The 20,553-nt window shown below is 41.1% G+C and overlaps 1 long non-coding RNA gene across 1 annotated transcript in view; it reads right to left on the bottom strand.

The window, feature by feature from the left end:
- Positions 1-393: 393 nt before the first annotated feature.
- LOC125438270 overlaps positions 394-20,553 on the bottom strand; it is a 109,424-nt gene continuing 89,264 nt past the window's right edge. Inside the window, exons 2-3 of the long non-coding RNA XR_007245324.1 lie at positions 9,436-9,526; positions 394-9,026 (exon numbers count right to left, since the gene is read on the bottom strand). This is a non-coding gene — a long non-coding RNA (uncharacterized LOC125438270). The remainder of the gene's footprint in view (positions 9,027-9,435; positions 9,527-20,553) is intronic.

Genomic DNA, 20,553 nt, shown 5'->3' with positions numbered 1-20,553 from the left:
TCGTACTGTTAATAAAGGGCATTACATAAATTTTGTTGTTGGGTTTTTGTTTAGGCCACCAGGGATATCAGCAATCTCTGTCATAACCCAGCATATCCAATCTTCTGACCCCTAATTTGCCTGCAGCAAAACTCAAAGGGATCATCATAGTCAGAGGATGGAGCCCACATTCTTGAAGAACTGTCTTCTTCCATACATTCTTCTTGTGTTAACTTTGTGCTTGCAAGCAGTTGTCTGTGTTCCCTTTATCTAAGGCATGTTAGTATGGGGTCAGGTTGGAGCTTTTTTGGTGGTTGTCCCAGATTTCCAGAACAGTGTGGACAGCTTCCATTTCTCCCTTCTCCCTGCCCCCCCACCCCCAATCCAACTTTCTATCAAGCCTGTACAACAGAGTAATTCCAGAGTGTGTTGAATAGTGAATGTAGACAAAAGAGAATGTAAGCAGAACACTTTTAGACTAATTGTTTTAATGTAGTGTTAAGGTATTTATTGTTATATTGTTGTATTGTTTAACATTTCAGTTTATACAGCTTTACTGGACACTGGATACATTCTTGTCACCACACACTTTGGGAACTGAGCTGCAGCAGTGGCGTAGGAGGTTAAGAGCTCGTGTGTCTAATCTGGAGGAATGGGTTTGATTCCCAGCTCTTCCACCTGAGTTGTGCAGGCTTATCTGGGGAATTCAGTTTAGCCTGTGCACTCCCACACACGCCAGCTGGGTGACCTTGGGCTAGTCAAAGAACTCTTCTGCTCTTAGTTACTAATTAGAAGCAATTGCATATTTTTTAAACTTTTCAGACATGCTTTTTGCTCTGAAAATACCAAGGGACTCATCAATAATTATTCAAACAAACCCAAACAATTGTTGTTTTTTCCTTTTAAGTTAATGATCTTTCTGCTGTTTGCTTCTTTCTGCTGCTGTCCAAAAGCCAATTCGTGGTTTCATGGTTTCATAGTTTATTTCAACATAAAATCAGATACATCTTAAAACCAGAAAAATGCATTAAAAGGGGAAACCGACAGCCAGTTCTACAGATGAGTGAAGCTGAATTACTAGGTTTTAAGAAGCGTTACTTTTAGAGAAACTGATAGAATAAGAGGGATTTAATCTGAAACCTATTTCTGGAAGTGACTTGGATGTATTAATTTGTATCTTCCAATTCCGCTTCCGTTTTCATGATGAAGAAACTGCCGTTTCAATGGCCAAAAGATCTTTTGGTGAGGGAAAACTGGGAGCTCTGTTTCCCATAACAATAATTTTGAGTGGAAAGGATCAGCACCCATTAATTACCCAAAGATGTCCTGGTCCCCTGCACCAAAATCATCCCAGAGCAAAGAAATCCGCATGAGAAAAGTTCTTAGAAGAAATCATCATTTGATACAGGTTTTGCTGTAAGAAAAGCTGTTATTTCAGTTCTCCAGTATTTTCCTGAGAGGCTAAGGAGCCTATGATATGTGGAAAGCAACTCCACCAACTCCAGAGAATCATGCATTACTCACCACTCCATCTCCAAACATGGAAAATGTCCTGTTTTGTGTTGTTTACTTTGCTACAGTTTATAAATATTGGTATATAAAAGGTCCAGTGGACCTTTAAAATCTCATACTGTACTTTGAAGGAGACGTAATAACTTATTTACCATATAAATGAAAGAAATTGCACTGAAATAAAAGAACAGAACACTTCTCAAAATCTATTACGGATGGATTCAATCTGCAAGTTTAAGCCAACCAAATGGCAGGATGTCATTTGGCCCACTGGGACCACAGAGATCAGATTTGGTATAGCGTTGAAATGGATGTGTTTTATTTAAATTATTGGATTCAGACTTATGAACGGTTTTTATGCTTTGAAGCTGAGTAGTCAACTGCTGAATCCTGTTTGTCTATTATTCTGTCACCATTCATGGTTCATTCAGTTTGTAGCTGGGTTACTTAGTTAAATGCAATATAACCATCATCCAAAGGACCAAATTTCAGGCTATTTGCATATAAGAATCTTATAATGTTTTAAGCTATAAATATAGGTGTAATAAAAGTCAGACTAAAACAGCAATGCTCAGATCCCCCTGAAATGGCTAATAGTTACCTCTTCCTGATATTCCAACTTCCCATCTTTCCCATGGCTGCCCTTGGCTTTCAGTTACTATGGTCCTGTTTTTCAGACCTCATAGGGCATCAAACTTTGGTTGCAAACTTTGGGTCCTGGAAAATGTGGCTGCAGCTCAGCAGCTATCTGATATATCTAACGAGTGACTCTTTATTCCACAGAACAATTCTTCATATATATGTGCCAAAAAAAGTCTTTTTTAAAGAAGTCTTTAAAAAACTTGGTTTGATTTCCTTATATTAATGATTAAAACAATTAATTTAAAACTATTAATGTTAGCGTTTTTCCTTCTCAGAAACAAGCAAGAAACTTGTGGGAGAGCCTATCCCATCCCCCCCCCCACCTTTGTTACCTCCTCTCTTCCCCTATTTCTCTGTCTCCTTATCCCTCCTGCCACTTCTTCTGTTTCTCTGCCTGTCCCCCAAGCCTGTCATTTTCTGTCTCTGCTCCCACCCATCACTCTCTCAGCCTTTCTGCCTTTACCCCACATGCTTTTTTTCTCTTTGTCCCCCATTCCATCACTTTTTTTCTGTCCCCCCCCCCACACACACACTGTCACCACTGCTGCAGGGCCTAATGTGGCTTCTTTCACAACCCCACCACCACCAGCACAGCTCTCAGCAAAAGAGCCTAGAGCAGTTCTTGGCAGACCCAGTGAGGTCCCGCTTTCCATCACTGCTGCTGGCCCTGGTTAGGCGTCTTCCTTTCCTCCCATTTTTCGGGGATTTCTTTCCATATAACCCTGATCTGCAGGCTTTGATAGCCACAGATGTGGCTACGCTTTCACTATTAGAATGTACAATTAGGAACCCTCAGGGACGTAGGACCATCTCATTGCCCTCTCCCCCACTATTTCTGCTTTTCCTTCTCTGATAGCCCCAATAGCACTCCTCTTTTCCTGTTCATTCTCTTCTTGCCACCCAACAATCAACCTATCTTTATTTGCCCCTCTGTCTTCAGCTCCTCCCCACCCCGCTCCCTCCTGGCAGCCCCTACCTAAGAAAATTATGGCCCAGTTGTGCAGTGCTGGCTGCTGGCCAGGTCCCCTTCAAGCCATCAAGGACACATAGGGAGCATATCACTTTACCCTGTATCCTCCTCCCCACACTATTTCCTCTTCCTGGCAAGCCCTGTATCCTATTCCCTTTCTTTGCCTCATTCACCAACCTCCATTTTATCTTCTTGGTCCCCTGTGACCACCATCAAAACAAACAACAATGCACTAGAATAATAGAGCTGGATATTTCCTAGAAGTGACAGGCAGCTGATTTTTTTTCTGTTTGAATTTGTTGTAATAATATTATGATCTAAAATACAGATTTTTTTTAGCCCAGGTTTTAATATGTTCATATCCAAATGTAACTGTCTTACTAATTTATAGAGCTAGTGCAAATGCTACAGATATGTGTTTGGAATATCCCTGACCATTAGTGTTAGGTTTGACAGGACTCTGAAAACAGTGAGACAAGGGTAGATCCAACTACCCTCTAAGTAGTTTTCCTCCAACTTGAGTGGCTTTTCTTCCAACAGAAGACCCACTTAAATTACAAGAAGATTCCTCATACTGGAGGAAGACTTCAAATGTGAGCCAAAATAAAAGGTTAGATATAATTGTTTAATAAATGAATTAACAAAAGATACATTTTGTTCAGTGGAGTGACAGGATCAGGGTGGGATCCTGCCCACTATCCTTTTTGCCAGAATAGGTTTCTAACAGATCACATTCCCACAGAGTTAGAAGTAGAACAAAAGAATGCCATGCCCTCCAGTGTTTCTCCAAACAATTCCTCCACATTAATACTCACAGCTATCACATTTTGCAAGTTACTGTAGGTGCAGGTGGCCTGGAGGAGTCTTTCTTACTAACAGAGATCCTGCTGTTACTTTACAGATGGACCCAAGATGCTCTGAGGATGGCTATGGGTGTTCTAAAGAGGTCCAGAGAGAGGAAAGACAAGCACATTGTGCTTCCTATTCCCACAATTGTATCTCATCTGACCCTGAATATGTGCCCCATCTGGAAATGTGCATGTTCTCTCATCTCTTCCCAGGATAGGAAGATGCTCAGGTTCCTAGAAGATAGAGGAAATTTTCTAAATATTCTAAACTCACAATGGAATATTTAATTTCACTTCAACTCCCCTTACTTCATTCAGATTTACATTTGCTCTGCCTTTTCACCCTATTCAAAAGAGATAGGCATTCATTCATTGTCAAAATGAAGTAAAAGCCATTAATTGTTGCTGTTGTTATAATACAAAAATAGGAAAACTAATAACATTTTATTTTTTTCTGTTAATTCTTGCATTTGCTTGTCTTGTTTAGAGAGTTGTAGCACAGATCTAACACTGGGGCATGGTAAAGTCAGAAGTTAATGAAACTGAGAGGAATCTTTTCCAATCATCACAGGCAAATAGATGTTGCAACATAAAATATTTTCCCTAATAGATAGGACTTTCCAGTTTCTTCACCAATGACCATTGTCTTGAAGAAGGTTTGTTTGATACTACATAAGTGGCAGTCACTTTCCACCCCCTGCCAGCTTCTTTTTGTCTGAGTGCTCTTTGATACCAAGCATTTTCAGGTTGTTTCTAGTGCTTTGCAAATTGCATAGTTATGGTCCTACTGTGTGACTGACTTGTGTGATAATGTATTTGATTTGCTATGTTTGCTAGTGTGTGAGAGAGTGTTGCGGTGTAGCTGGTGAGATTTTTCTCTAATTCTGTTTGGGCCAATGCACACATTTATAAAGTCCACCAGCAAACGTGATCTGAGAGCATCATAATTTTCAGGCACGCACAGGCTGGATTTGGATTGGGACAGCAAGACATAGTGTGAGAGGATTTAAGCCTTTTCCCCACAGATTGTTTCCTTAACTGATACGATCACTGGGAGCTACTATTTGTCCTTTAGCAAAATATATGTGTACCCCATCAGTACTTGTAAATTTCTCCAATAAAGCAGTGACTCCTCATGGCCATTTTGGGTCAGGAAAATGCTTGGAGGAGACTGAATCCCTCTCTCCCCACAAGCTATAATCCCAAACCAAATATATTAAGTTCTGAGCACAGAAGTCCAGATTAACAGAACCCATGGGAAACACAAGCATTTTATTATGTGTGAATTGATCCTTAATGTGTCTGTTAATTCTATAGTCCATCTGTTAGTCTTTCCATATTCTATCTGTTAGTATCAGTTAGTCTCACTGTATTCCGTCTGTTAGTATTAATTAGTCTTACTGTCTTGGACATTACTGTGTTTAGTGCACATAGTGAATTATCGCATAGTGCACCCATTAGTAATCAGGTCGTCTGTGTGAGAGAAAGACACTGATTACAGTGGGCTCACACTTAAAACAATTTCCAGTCATCACTACATAACTCAGTATTTGCGTTCCACCAAGGAAAGACGTACTCTCAATCTGAACAATAAACAAAGGTTTTCTTGGTATGCCAAATGCCTCCCGTGCACCACTCTGTAAGGAGTACACATCTCTGAAAAATGGCACTGTAACTGGATGAAAAGCAAAGGCAATAGGCTAACTAGATGGGTGTCTGGCTGAAACCAATGGAAAAAACAAACATGAGAGAATGTGCAAAAAAGGCTAAAATTTTAAATAATCGCATTTTAAAAAACCTGGACATGCTGGTTTTTTAAATTTAAAAACAATATGACATGTAAAAAACATTGCACAGCCCTACCATCTGCTTGGTCAAGCATCAGTCACCTCAATGCCTAACTATGGGGTGAATTTGGTTGTTTGGGAGCTAGATGAGGTTCCTTTCTGTTTTTAACCTTCACTGATGTAATCTTTTCTTGAGTGGAATTAACAGACTAAGAAATTTCAGTTCATACTAAAGCACTCCAACACAAACTCCTGCTATTGATGCCCTCTTCTGCCCTATCATGGGGCTTATGTCTCAGTGGAAGAACCTCTGCTTTACATGCAAAAGTTCAATTCCTAGCATTCCCAGTTTTTTAATTATTTTTTTAAAGGACCACACAATAGATGATGTGAAAGACATCTGAGTTGACAATACTGGCTTAGACGGACCAATGGTCTGAGTCAGTATAAGACAGCTTCATGCATGTTCATCATGATCTCTAATACTGACTGAGATTAAACAAATGTGCATTCTTAACACTACCATCAAGGCATGTAGAAATAGATCCTCAACACCTGCCCAAAGCTATGAAACTTTACCACATTGGCAACAATCCCAAAAAATGTTTTGAAAACTTTGTTTCCTTAAGTTGGCATTTGGAGGCCAGCATCAAACCTACTCAAGATCAGCAACTTGAAAATATGTTACATTTTGACCTTATAAAATGCATGTTTGTTTCATGTCAATTAGATATTTTATACATTCAGCCTCTAGGTAAACATTGTATTTGTTTTAATTTTATTCCATGTGTTCCCTGCCCTCCCCTGGCTAGACTGGGCTCAGGGTGGCTTCCAACAATAATTTACAATGCAGTGTCAATATCTATGTCAAGTTAAAACATTAAATGTAAAACCATAATTTCAGTTTAACTTAATAAAATGGCATCTTATCTACATGTAATGAATAAAGAAAAGAATCCTTGGTGGTAAGATAGACTTGGAGACCTGTGGTGACCTGAAAACTCCCAGGTCCCCCAGCGGGAGAATAAAAGAACCAAGTAGAAGGGGGGAAAGGAATATGAGAGAGAGGGAAATGGAGCAAGGGAAGGGAGAAGGGAGAAGGGAGGGGAGGGGAGGGGAGGGGAGGGCAGCTGATCCATTTCACCATTGCAGTCCTCAACCATATGCTTAACCATAAAGCCCTTAGGACAAATCAGTTGTTGTTTGGGGGATGGCTGTTACCAATATGTTAACAACACTCAGTTCTCCAAATTGCTACCTGTCTTCTGTGGTTAAATGGCTAAGGCAGATTCTGCTTGGGCCAAAAAAAGCAGTGTGAAAATAGTGTAAAAGGGTTTAAAATGGTGTAGAAGGGTTTACACTGTTTTCACACCACTGTTTTTGGCCCATGTGGAATCTGCTTAAGAGTGAACAAAATGAAACTAAAAGCATACAAGGTAGAGCTAATTCTGGTTGGGAAGGCAGAGGTCTTGAAGACATCATGCTTCCCACCTTTGACAAAGCTCAAAGAGGTCTTGAAGATATGTGCTAAGAGCGTGGGAGTTAACTGGATCCTGCCTTACTGCTCAAGAAGCAAGTTAATGGAGCTGCAAAAAAATTTTTTTTCTTCTAGCTCAGTTTAGACTGGAAGATGGCCTCCCTACCTTGACTTGGCCTACCTGGGCACTTTGATCAACACTACTGTAATGCAATCTACAAAAGTCTCCCTTCAAAGTCAATTGGGAGACTCCAGTTGGGCACAAAGCAGCTCAGCTGTTATTGGAAGCCAGATGGAGCATGTGTATTACTGTCATTTTGCACTGACACCATTGGCTGTCCAGTTACTGGATTCAGTACAAGATATTGGCTATTACATACAAAGCCCTTCATGGCCTTTGACCTTTGTGTTCCCAGGACTGCCTCTCTCCATAAGCTCTATCATGACAGCTTCTGAGCAGGGCTTTTTGCAGGTGCACAGGTGTAAAACTGCTAATGGACAAGATCAACAAATGGATGTACATGTGCATTCTCTGTTGTGGCCCCCACCTTGTAGAACAGCTGCCTGATGAAGTCAGGAAGGCTCCCACTGTCCTGGTTATCTGCCAACTATGCAAAACTGAATTATTCAGAAAGTCATTTTTATAACCCTAAAAAGGATTATATTATCACCAAATGGTGCAGAAATGTGCTTTAATGATGGGAAAGGGACTGTGGACTGTACTATTGTGCGTAGTATGTAACTGCCATCCTAGTATGTAATATGCCATACTAGTATGTAATGCCAGCACTGTTCAACATGTCATGCTTTGTTTTGGTTTTGTTCCAGATTTCTGCATGGTTTCAGGTTTCTACTGTCCTATTACTCTGTTTATTGGATATCCCATCTGGTTGTTTGCATTGACTTAAACTGGCATGCAGAAGATCCCAGCTTCAATGCCTGGCATTTCCAGTTGAAAGGATCAGATAGCAGGCAATGTGAAAGACCTCTACCTGAAGTCCTGGAGAACTACTCCTGGTCAGAGTAGACAATATTGACCTTGATGGTCTGATTCAGTGTAAGGCAGCTTCATGTGTTCATGTGTTCTCAAATTCTTCAAATTACAAGTATTGATACAGAGGTAGATGCAAGCCATCCTGCTGGACTTTCCGAATCACATGTTACAGAATCATATTCTAGAGTTCAATGCCTCCCAGATGTGTGCAGGCAAGCCCAGTTTGGGACTATAGGAGTAGATTCAGCCCGCCCACCCCCATGCCCCACATGCATGCACGCACACGTGCACACACACACACAACACTTTCCTGACCTGAAACAGCCTCCAGAGCCATTGATTGTTCCTGTGGGGAAAGCTAGATCTTCTGAAAGGTACATGTAATATTCCCCAGCGGGGCAAATAGCAGCTCCTGGCCTTGAGGAAAAAGCCACCAGGGAAGGCTTAAGCAACCCCTCCCCATGCACTGCGGTCTCATTCCAAAGCAGACTCATACACACCTGGGAGGCAATGAACTCCAGAATATGTGTGAATTGATCCTTATCTCCATAGTCTTTGATGTAGTGCTCCACCCCCATGAATTTTTACTCTTCATATCCTAAATAAATAAGCACTTTTCTGTACAGTCCTCAATATAAGCACATTGATTTCAGTTGGTACAGCCTGGATTCACTCAGCACAGGATTGTACTGTTGGTTTCTTAGCCATCGGCTTGTATCCTTCCAACATGCAATGTAAAATGCCAAAGAACTTTTTCCCCCTTTGTGTAGGGTGCTTGGGGCAAATGCTTCTTCAGTTATTGGGGGCTTGCTTCTTCCTGAGAAATGGAAGAGACACATTAATTAAAATAATTAATTACCATAAAGCACAATACTTTAAAATGTATTTTTCAACTGTCTAAAGTCCTACAGTATTTCAGACTCTTCATAGCCCATGATTCAAATGATTTAAACTGGGACTATAAATGTATAGACTAGAAATATATAGACCCAACACAGAATATGAATATGGCCACATTGTTTTTCTAAGAAATGCCATTACAAGGAACTTAAAAAAAATGCAGGTTGACATGACAGCACTAGCAGTTAAAATTAACAGAGGTAAACAGTTGTAATGTTGACACTGTGCATGACAGCTGTGGAATGCACTCAAAAGGAAGTGGGGGTTGTTAGGATCCCAGTGTGGAGACAATGAGTGCAAAGTGAGGGAAGCAGCGGACATCTCACCCCAGACCTTGACTCTTGAAGACCTGAGGCTGAATCCTGTTTGATAGGCGCAGTCTAGTAAATGCCATCCTGGAAGCAGGATCCTGAAGGTCTGCAAAAGAATCAGAGTGCTGTGAGCTAACAGCAGTGACACACAATGTAACTGGCAGTGACCCAGCAGCATAGCTGTACATGCTGCAAAACAACTGAGGGGGGTAAATCAATCAAGCAATCTGCCTGTCATTCTTGACTGCACTATAACAGCAAGCTCATACTGTTGCACCACTGCAGTGATTCCTTGACCATCAGAAATACCTTTCGAACAGCGTGTGACTGATTGACCAAGTACACACTAGGATGAGGATGATGATGTCATAGGCTTCAGGGTGCTCGCTAGGCCAGAAGAAGGAAAACTATGAACCGCATAAAAACAATGACAGATCTATGTCTGGCAGCACACCAATATCCATGCATCTTCGCTCCCCATCATGTACACAAATGCATGCCTGCAGCTTTCATTGCTGATAGCGCTCTTAAAAGCAACCTGTCACTGAAAATCAACTGACTGCTCACTTCTGCTAATGAGCAAATACACTAGACTTGGAAAATTATTTCTCCACAAAAGACTTTCATCTTTAACTATGAGCAAGATATAGAAAGATGCTCTCTGGGAAACTGACAAGTGAGGCAGTCTGGCTTCTCTAACTGGTGTCACTGTTCCTACGGCCAAAAAAAGTTTGTTGCTAAGCAACCAAATGTATATATTACGTTTGCCTTTGGGGAGTTAACATATGCATTTTCACTTTCATCTCTGTCACGTAGTTACATTTATTTGCTTTGAGCACCAAGATGAATGGAAGCTGTCCGGTATTAGGATATGCAAACATGCTGAAAGGTTCAGGGAATGATTTACAAAACCCCAGCCATTGTTTTCCAGTTTGATTCAGAAGGAAACCTACTGAGTGTCATTCATAAGGGGCTGGGCTCATTTCTTCAATAAGAAAAGATGCCAGGTTTTGTGTATATACTATTGATCTCCAAAAGTGCTGGAGTCCTTCCATGTATCTTGCTCCAGGAAAACCAAGGAATTTATTTGTTTGTTTGTTAAATTTAATATACCACTCATCCCCAAAGGGCTCTGGGCAGTGTACAACGGTAAAATACATTAAATTAAATATATTAAAATCATGACCATCATTTAAAACATAACATTATAACAACAAAGAGCTAACGACAGATGGCAGCTCAGAAAAAAGACCTCCTGCTCCCCTGGGAGGGCACTAAGTACAGAGTAAAATCAACCAATTGTGATGTTATACAAGGGTTGGTATGGGGTGGCAAATCAGTGGCCAGTCTCTCCAAAAGCCTGGTGGAACAACTCTGTTTTACAGTCCCTGTGGAACTGTCCCAGATCCCACAGGGCCCTAATGGTCAGAGGAAGAGTGTTCCTCCAGGCAGGGGCCAAGGCAGTAAAAGCTCTGGCCTGAGTGGAGGCTAGCCGCATCATTGAGGAACTGGGTATCACCAGTAAATTTGTCTCCATCAAACACAGGGGTCGAGTAGGGACATAGGGGGAAAGACAGTCCCTAAGGTATGAGGACCCCAGGCTGCAAAGGCCCTTAAATGTCAAAACCAGCACCTTGATCTGGTATTCCACTGGGAGTCAGTGCAGTTGGTGCAGTGCAGGGGAGATATGGTCCCTGGTTGAGCCACCTACGAGAAGCTGCACCGCCACACGCTGGACCAGTTTCAGTTTCCAGATCAACCGCAAGGGAAGGCCCATGTAGAGCGAGTTGCAAAAGTTTAACTTGGAGGTGACTGTGGCATGGATCACTTTGGCCAGGTCAACTTGGGAACGATAAGGGGACAGCTGCCAAGCCTGACGAAGGTGATCCCTGCCACCTGGGTGTCCAAGGAAAGAGACTAGTCCAGGTAGATTCCCAAGCTCCGGGCCTAGGAGGTTGGTGTTGTGACCCCCTCCAGCACTGGTGGCTGGAAACCCTCAGGTCACCCCCGCCCTCCGTGACCCACCCACAGGATCTCTGTCTTAGATGGGTTCAGTTTCAACCTGGTCTGCTTCAACCAACCAGTGACCACCTCCAAACAATGTTGTGGACTGAAAAGCATTGTTGTAATAGAATCCCCAATCCTAACTATGTGCAAGTTCTATTTCATGGGAATTCCCAAGTCTTTCAGATTGGTGTTTAAATACAGATAAATCTGAATATCCACTGAAAACTCACTATTTGGGCTTAATATTATAAACAGAATTCTATGTAATTTGCAATGCAATCCTGAGCAGAGTTATACCCTACTGTATCCTTTGACTGCAATGGACTTAAAGGAATGCAACCGTGTTTAAAATTCCGCTGATATGTATTTTGATTGTTTTAGTCCTTTTTTCTAAAAAGGACCAGCAGTGGCATAGGCGGTTAAGAGCTCATGTATCTAATCTGGAGGAACCGGGTTTGATTCCCAGCTCTGCCGCCTGAGCTGTGGAGGCTTATCTGGGGAATTCAGATTAGCCTGTACACTCCCACACATGGCAGCTGGGTGACCTTGGGCTAGTCACAGCTTCTCGGAGCTCTCTCAGCCCCACCTACCTCACAGAGTGTTTGTTGTGCGGGGGGAAGGGCAAGGAGATTGTAAGCCCCTTTGAGTCTCCTGCAGGAGAGAAAGGGGGGATATAAATCCAAACTATTCTTCTTCTTCTTCTAAAAAAAAGATGGTATGATAACTTTCTGTCCCCTGTTCTTTCATGTTCTCCCATACTGACTTTTTGCAAATTAATCTATACTTGATACTGTGTCTCTTCATTGCTGGGAGCAATTAGCTTTCCACATATTATTACTACCAGTTTTGCCTTGCCCCCCCCCCCCCCTTCCCCAATACATTCCCTTTTCAATTGTTAATCAGAGCAATGACACATTGGCACACATGGATTTTAGTGCTCTGCATTTAGGACACAAAATATAAACACAGTTATTGCTTAACAAACAGGATGGCTTTTAAAAACCCACTTACATTTTTTTACCAGATATCAACCAAACAACAGGATGATGAACACACACACAAAAAAAATCCACTGACATAGTTTATTTAGTGGCATTCCAAGAGATTAGCATTCATTCTTGTTTTTTACATGTATTCACATTATGCTCACCATAATTAAATTAGAAGATCTGGCATGGAATTTATCCAACAAAAGGCTCATGTTATGATGAAAAAGAACAGGATATCCGTCACTTCCTTTTAGGTTTACTATTGTCTTTATTAATAAGCATTAAAGAGAGAAAAACACTGGAGGAATTCTCCCAGTGAACGTGGCTTACGTTTTACTACACTTTTCAGATTAGTTTAATTTCCCACTGGAAGCTGGCTGTTCATAAATATTGGTCTAGGATTATAAACATGTAAGTCAAAACTCTTGTGCTAGGGCTTTTCTGGTCCATTCCCATTTATTCCTAATATGCAGAACTAGAAATATCAGACCTTAGGGCCAACCATGCAGCAAGGAACACATTGCTACAAATGTTGGTCTCTGTTAAAGAAGTTCAAAAATTTAAAAACACATTCACAGCCCTGGAACCTGTATGAAGATACATCTGATATACTGCTGTAGAGCATGTTCAGAGTACCTTCCTCCTCACCATGGTCATTTCCCCACTTACAAAATGGTGGTCGATACACTGCAGTTTCCTTTGCTGCAGGACCTTTTGAGTGCGGGCTCATGGTCCCCACTGCAGTTTCCTCCCCTTGGTCAAATGAATGCTGCAGCCATGCAGCTACGCAGGACTCCCCACGATCCGCTCAGGGGCTGTCCTGATTGGCTGCTGTGCTGTTCTGGGGCGGGAATTTTTTTTATTTTCAAAAGGATGAATCCAAGTCTCCACGCTGTGTTGAGGAATCCATGTCTATTTGAACAGACACAATACGCGTCTATGCCCATGTGCCCTCAGAACAACATGAAGACGTGGATTTTTAGCATTAAAAATAAAAAATAAAACCCAGGCTGCGTGCGCATCGTATCGCACACTCCCCGCTGTTGCCTCATTGGACGGATGATTCTACGTCATCAGCAATGGTGGGAAACTTAAACCCAGAGTCACCCATCCCCGGGCTTCCCCACTCCCCCACACTCAGCACGGGGTTTTTTAAAAGGTGCTTGACCATACAGGAACCGAAATAATGCGCCCAAAGGAGGAAGGAGAGTGGCAGAATTGGGGTCGCTGCATTGTCGCCACTTAGTGGGGAATGCAGAAGGGCCTGGATTATTTGCCGCAAGTACCGCGCAACAAAAGGTGAGTGGGGAAACGGCCCATGAAGAATCCTCTTTTAGGTTCAAGTCATGTAGGAATAGTAGAAAGAGCATTGGGATTAGAGGCAACTACAAAAGAAAGCAATTCTTGCATGTGTATTCATGTACAGAATTTACCTCCAAAAACTATACAGACAACTTCAGTTTAGGGATAGACCAGACAATGTCTTCTTTTTTCTTTTTTGTCAATTGCTATGCTGGGCAACTGCTACACATGGGAGAGAGAAGTGATGGGGACAGTGTCATTTGATTGGGCCTCTGTTGGGATTCTCCTTCTACCTGATGCACCTGGTCTACCTCCACACATCTATTCAAGGGTGACATCAAAAATTGTGTACATATCATCAAATCAAACCAGAAGTCATCGCTGTCCATGCAGTGTGTCCAATAAGTATATCCAGAACTTAAGTCCCCACATGAATGTTTGGAATTGAGGCAAGTGCATCATATAACCAAGACAAGTATGTGCATCCTAGCTTGTTCCTACCCATACTAGAATAATTGTCATCTGATGCAGACCATTGATGGGTTTTTTTAAAAAAAAAGGATAATACCCTTTTGTAGAACACAGGTCTATCAGCAACTGTGGACCATGATAGCTAAATAAAGCCTCCAGATTCCTTGTCAGGTTTTTACCCTCTTTTTTTCTTAGAAACAAGCAATCAGTGATGAACACCAGCCTCACACTCTGCTTATGAGTTTCAAGAGGCATCTGGCTGGTTGTTGTTGGAAATGGAATGCTGGACTAGATGAACCTTTATCTGATCTAGTAAAGCAGTTCTTATGTTCTTATGTGCTTAGGGCATGAGTTGCTGGAAGGCTTTTCATTATAGAAAGTTGCTGCGTCTCTTGGTAAAAATTCAGCATTTCCTTTTGTATAGTGTTTCAATAATTTCATGTTAGGTGTGCTACTTATCAATTGGAAACATCAGATTTTAAAAACAGAAACAAATGACCACTCTTACCAATCCCTTTTCCTTGCCAGACTGAACAGACTGAGGCTGATTGTAATTTAGGGGATAAAGTCACAGAGTTTACAGTACACAGAGATTTCCTGAGATTTGCCATTTATGCATGCAAATCAGATTGTAGCCTAAAGCCATGAGAGATTTGTGCTAAACCATCTCCAAAATTTGGAATGCATTAAATAGCGACAGCCGCTTCATAGTTTAATTGTGGATGTTGCTGCTATTCCAGCGTCCAACAAATGGGAGATTTGTATTCCTGGTATGCTTGAGATAGTAGATTTCATTTTTTTTTAAATACAGGTAGTAGATTTTCTAAAAGTAGAAGAACCTTCAGTTCTCAAAATGCCAGTTAACTTTATGCTGCTATTTGAAATGAACTCTAGGTAGGTTTCACTAGACGAGTTGTTCTTGACCACACTTTTCTGGTTAGAAGGAGTCAATACTGATACATTTTAAATAAAGTCATTTGGCTGGTACTTTCCATGAACTGAGATAATTGACTTTGTACATTGTGCGGTTAGGTTTTTATGAGCACTACAATGGGTAATATGTGGGCATCTACAGGTCTGTCTTCCTTTTTTGTTCACTAAAAGTGTTCCCTAAAAGTGTTCCCAAAGTGTTCAGCAGCAGCCCGAGGCAGTTCTCATTCCAAAATCATTCAAAATTTCAGTCTATTAAAATAGTCCTGCCAGAACAAAATGTGCCCTGGTAACATTCTAATAATTAGATTTCCATCTCTCTTTGTATGTGACACTACCTCTAAAGACCGCTTGGAAACTTTAGTTCATCCAGAATTGACAGCTGAGCTGACTGTTGATAGGGACTGGTTATTGAGGATATATCTCACCAGGAAAAAAAATATTTCTGTTGGCTTCCAGTCCATTTTATGGAAACAACTCAGAATGTTGTTTTTGACCCATACACAGTGACATTGCTAAAGGATCACCTACTGCCATCTAAACCTGTCTAATAATTACAACCAACCTTGAAGGTTCTTCTTCATATGCCTCTACTAACAGAGGTTAGATAGGTAACTACCAGATAGGTAGCTCCAGGTATTCTCCCTGGAGGCACTTTGGTTATGGATCAACCCAGAAACTTTAGGATTACACTTCTACTGGCTTTATTCATTCTTTCATTGCAATGTCATCATCACCTTAGACATCCTTCCAGTTCCAAAAGAGTCCTTCCATCCTGTTATGCAAACATTCTACATGCAATGAAAGTTCTAGTGGAGATATTTCAACACATGAGATCCTACATAGTTCCAAGAGAATGGTGTCATGTGCCCTACTGAATATGTGAATCAGTTCTAAAATGAAGACAGTGTCAGGTACTGATTAAAGTACTGGAATAGGCCTGGAAAGACCCTAGTCATATTTATGCTCTGTAAGAAATTAACTTCATGAACTTAGACCTGTCTCTACCTACTCTATTTTTCTAGATTATTGCAAGAATAAAAGGAAGAAAGGGAAATGCAGGCAGTCAAATAAACTAACAACTGGAATTTTTTTCCAAAAACCATGTTACTAGATCCTAGTGTTTTGGGAAAAGGTAGAAATATTTGAAATAAATAAATCAGCCGTTGCAGAGATGCATTCCTTTCTTGATTTGGTGTGACATGACACCATCATTTTGATCTGGCTTTTATTTAGGGTTGGGGAGAAAAGGGGGGGAAAGACAGTTATGGCCAGAGAAATATCACATCCCAAACGTGAGCTGCATTAGCGCTGAAATCTGGAACAGGATATTTGCCTGCATCTGCTTTGCCTTTTTAAAATAAAATCGCACTCAGCCTCTAGGAAAATATTCATGAGGTAAAGCTGGCAATAGAAAAATAATTATTTGAAAAACATTCTATGAGGAGAGTTGTGTGCTTCCCTACTGGATGCCAGTTAAAATGAGCTAATTTGTTTTACCAGTAGCTTAAGAAAACCCCAGCACAGCAGCATGACAATTATATCCAGGTGCAAGGACTTAATTCAGGCAATTCTAGGTGGATCTTTCCAGGCTGCTCTCTGGGCCCCATCCTCGGCTGCAGTTAGGAACAGATGCCCTTGAAAATATGATCCATTCAGCCCTCGAATACCAAGCTTGAAATGCTTTCAGAAGGAAAAGGAGGGCAAAAAGTGATGTGCTTATAACCAAGAAAATCAATTCAAACATGAGTCAGAAATATGAGCACTGCAAGTCAAAAGTGAATCAGCTTTGTCTCTCCTTTGGATGCATTCCTATTCTCCCAGCATACATGTGAAATGTTAGACTCCATGGCACATTTAAGACAGAAAAAAATGCAGGCCAAATCTTCAAAGCTCTTCTTCCAGAATAATATAATTTGCAGTAATGGAAGCACTCTAGAATAATTTTGAGTACCGTGTATTAAACTAGCTGGGGTTTTTTTAAATATAGAAATTTATTAAGTATAGAAAATTAATTCAATACATTACTTATGATTGTAATCCAAGATGGGAATTAAATTGTTAGTATGCCTAAGGGTCTGTATAATGTCTATAGTGTCTTCAGGTTGGGTGGGTGGGTCAAGAGATAGTAAAAAGATGCCCACTTTGCTTTAATTGTGTTTTGATTTTGTGGCAATTTCCCCCTTTTTTCTTGCATCTGGATGCCTCTTAGCAGCTTGCCCATATTTGAAAAAAAAATATGTAAGAAGAAACTGCTTTGCCTGGATGAAAATACAGTGTTATGTAGTGGTTAAATTGAGCTCCACCCCAACCTGGACTCCACTTCAGTGACCTATGGGAATGGTGCCCAGGACTCCCACCATCCCTGCCCTTCCCATGATGCCTATGAACATAGTGCATCACAAGCTCTATGTGAAATTTACAAAGCTGATCCAATCACCCCTGCTTCTTTGTATCTGTGGCTGAATATTAACATTGCAAGCTCTATGTAAAATTGGCAAAGCTGACCGATCACCCCTGCTTTTTTGTATCCATGCCAGAAAGTTAGCATCATAAGCTCTATGAGAAATTGACAAAACTGATCCAATTACCTCTGCTTCTTATCTCTGCCTCAGTGTTACACTGCTAATTCAATATGACAAAGAAATTTTAAAAAAAATTTCAAAAATGGAGGATGAGAGGGAGGAGAAAATGGCTGAAGGGGAGGTTGGGCAATTACATGGAGATATGAATAAGGCTCAGGTGTTTAAATAAAGACCATTTCAAATAAAGACCATTTCAACATGATCCCATGCTCAAGGAAAGCTGACTTGGAAACAGATAGACAACAACATTGAGATGAAAGAGCTTAAGAAAACAATGGAGGAAAAGTGAGGGGAAAGCATTCCTGGAACCAAACAGAGGGAAACTGAAGCATTTGGCAGCAACATTCATTGTAAACAACTAATTCGGGAAAGGGGGTGGATCTCCAGTTCCCATACTGTCATGAAAGCTCTGGAGGAAGAGTGAAATTGAAAGGCACTAACTAGGTAGATGAACACATGTTATTTTCAAATACAGTTGCCAGCTCCAAGTTGGGAAACACCTGGAGATTTGGAAGATGGACCCTAAGGAAAGCAGGCTTTGGAGAGTGGAGGGGCTTGGAGCTCATCTTCAAAGAGGACATTTTCTCCAGGTGAACTGATTTCTGTTTCCCGGAAATCAGTTGTAATAGTGGGAGATCTCCAGCTACCACTTTGGGGTTGACAGTCCTATTTTCAGTGTTGGTTGTTTATCTGAAGAGCCAAGACCGATCAACAATATGGCACACCTTTAAAAGTTTAACTGTTCATTTGTGAGGCAGGAAGGGAAGATACTGGAAATACAATTCATGTATTTAAAACTTCAATTCACATAAATGCTGCACATGCAAGCTGGGAGTGGCAATGTGGCTCTTACTAATTTCCCTGATATTTTATTTGCATTATTTTTCTGTGTGTCAGTCTTTCTTTTAAAAGCCACATGATTTTAAATATATAAATTCAAGAATAACATGGGATATAATTCCTACTGCTATGTGGAAAGGCCACCCAAATGCTAAAGAGCCCTACCCTCCATTTGCTCCCTGCTGGCATGTTGACTAGAAACAGAGAGCTGGCAGGAGTCTGATGGGAGGGGACAGGGACTGTGGGGTTGCCATCATTGAACAACATAACTTTACTTCCAGGGAAAACCCAAAAGTAACTTCACTTCACTAGGAAGTGGAGTAAATGTTACTTCCAAGGCTTTCCCGGGATGTAACATAATGCAGTTTCACTGACTCCCCCGCCCCCACACACACACTGGTCACAAAAGCAGCAGCAAGCAATAATAGTCATCCCTACATGGATCTCCCATTATGGCCAGCCTGCTCCCTCCCCACCCACCCCCAAATCTGATGACATCCCACGTCTTGCGCCGTGAATGAGGTTTAGGGTTTAAAATGAGTTATAAAGGAAACTTAGGAAGACCCTTCAGGTTCCACAAAGAACTGATCCCAGCTGCCTGTGAAGAAACTCAACAGGGTTTATTTACAGATACAACTTGGGCCTGGAGGCCCTAACAGCAACAACTGTAGCAGCCATCACAACTGCAACTTTTTCCCAGCCACAACCAGGAGACAGATGGCTTCTCTTCAAAACATTAACTCTTTCTGAGCTGGTTCATTCTTTACCTCAGGATGCTGATGACCTAACAATCCTTTTACTGGGTTTAGATCTGTGATTGCGAACCTTTGACACATCAGTACTCATTAGCACCTGACAACTATTTTCTCTATTTGAGTTTGAATCATTTTGTAATCATTTGATCTTTTTTATATAATACATAGCACCAGACATGAGCGGACTGTAAAGAATATGTAAAGAAATGTTTCTCTTTTGTTTGAGATGGGGGATGGGGTGACACGCCAGCAAAGTCAAGTGAGGCATTTTCTGAATTTTTGAGTCCACAAGGTTCACCATCACTGGTTTAGATCAGTGTGAAAAGTCCAGCTTTGTGCAGTGTTCCTATCTCCACAGCTCTCTTGATTATACTGTATAGGGTCATTGGTCTGATTTTTATACTGCAATTCTTAGGGTAGGTTTGTGATGGAGACCTCATCTCCAGATCCATTTCCCAAAGGAAATCCCATCTTTTTCTCTTCATGATGCTGTTAAACAGTGGAGGAAACAAAGCCATTTCTGAACCTCCACATCACTATTTTTTTCAGACATAAAATTGAATTAAATGTCATTGTTGACAACCCTAATGTGGACATATTTTGTGCAGCTCTTTGACAAATTAACTAATTAGATGTTAATGAAGAATTTTGCTACATTGTAGCAGCTCCCATGTAAATTTCTCAAGATCTATTGACAAGGTCCTAGCTGGAAACTCCTAAGCATGGACCTCTGATCATATTTACCTTTATTATCATGCAAAGAACCAGCAAGGATTTTTGAAGAGCTACGCTGTAGTTTTGCTTTGGTCTTGCAAGCTGATGCCAGCCTTCAGAGGGGAAAAGATTCAGCTCTTCTCCTACCATATAGGTCAATATAATAATTCTAGTTTTGTGGGTAGTTGTGCATGGGATGAAAACAAGACATTTTTTCCATATTATATGTGTAAGGCAAACGATTAGCAAAACCTTTAATGTGCAAAATTGGTAACACCTAAATGAAAACCCCTGATGCTATTTACATAAAATCAAGGTAGCAGGTGTAATTTGCATAATCAGAAAATGGGAGGCTGGGATGTAGTGAAATCATTAACTGCCTTAGGATGCTTCCATACTGAGGTCTTCTAAAATAGCTGGCTGTTAACTGATCCAACACAGCTGACACCCAAAAAAACAGATGAGGACCATGCTCAGGGTTACTTTTACTCCAAATTGTAGATGGGGGTGGGGTGGGGGAGAAGGCAGCAGGGCTGCTGT

The sequence above is a fragment of the Sphaerodactylus townsendi genome, linkage group LG08, assembly GCF_021028975.2.
Source record: "Sphaerodactylus townsendi isolate TG3544 linkage group LG08, MPM_Stown_v2.3, whole genome shotgun sequence".
Classification (NCBI taxonomy): domain Eukaryota; kingdom Metazoa; phylum Chordata; class Lepidosauria; order Squamata; family Sphaerodactylidae; genus Sphaerodactylus; species Sphaerodactylus townsendi.
Note: the sequence above shows the minus strand (reverse complement) of the source record. Positions and strands in the feature narration are given on the sequence as shown.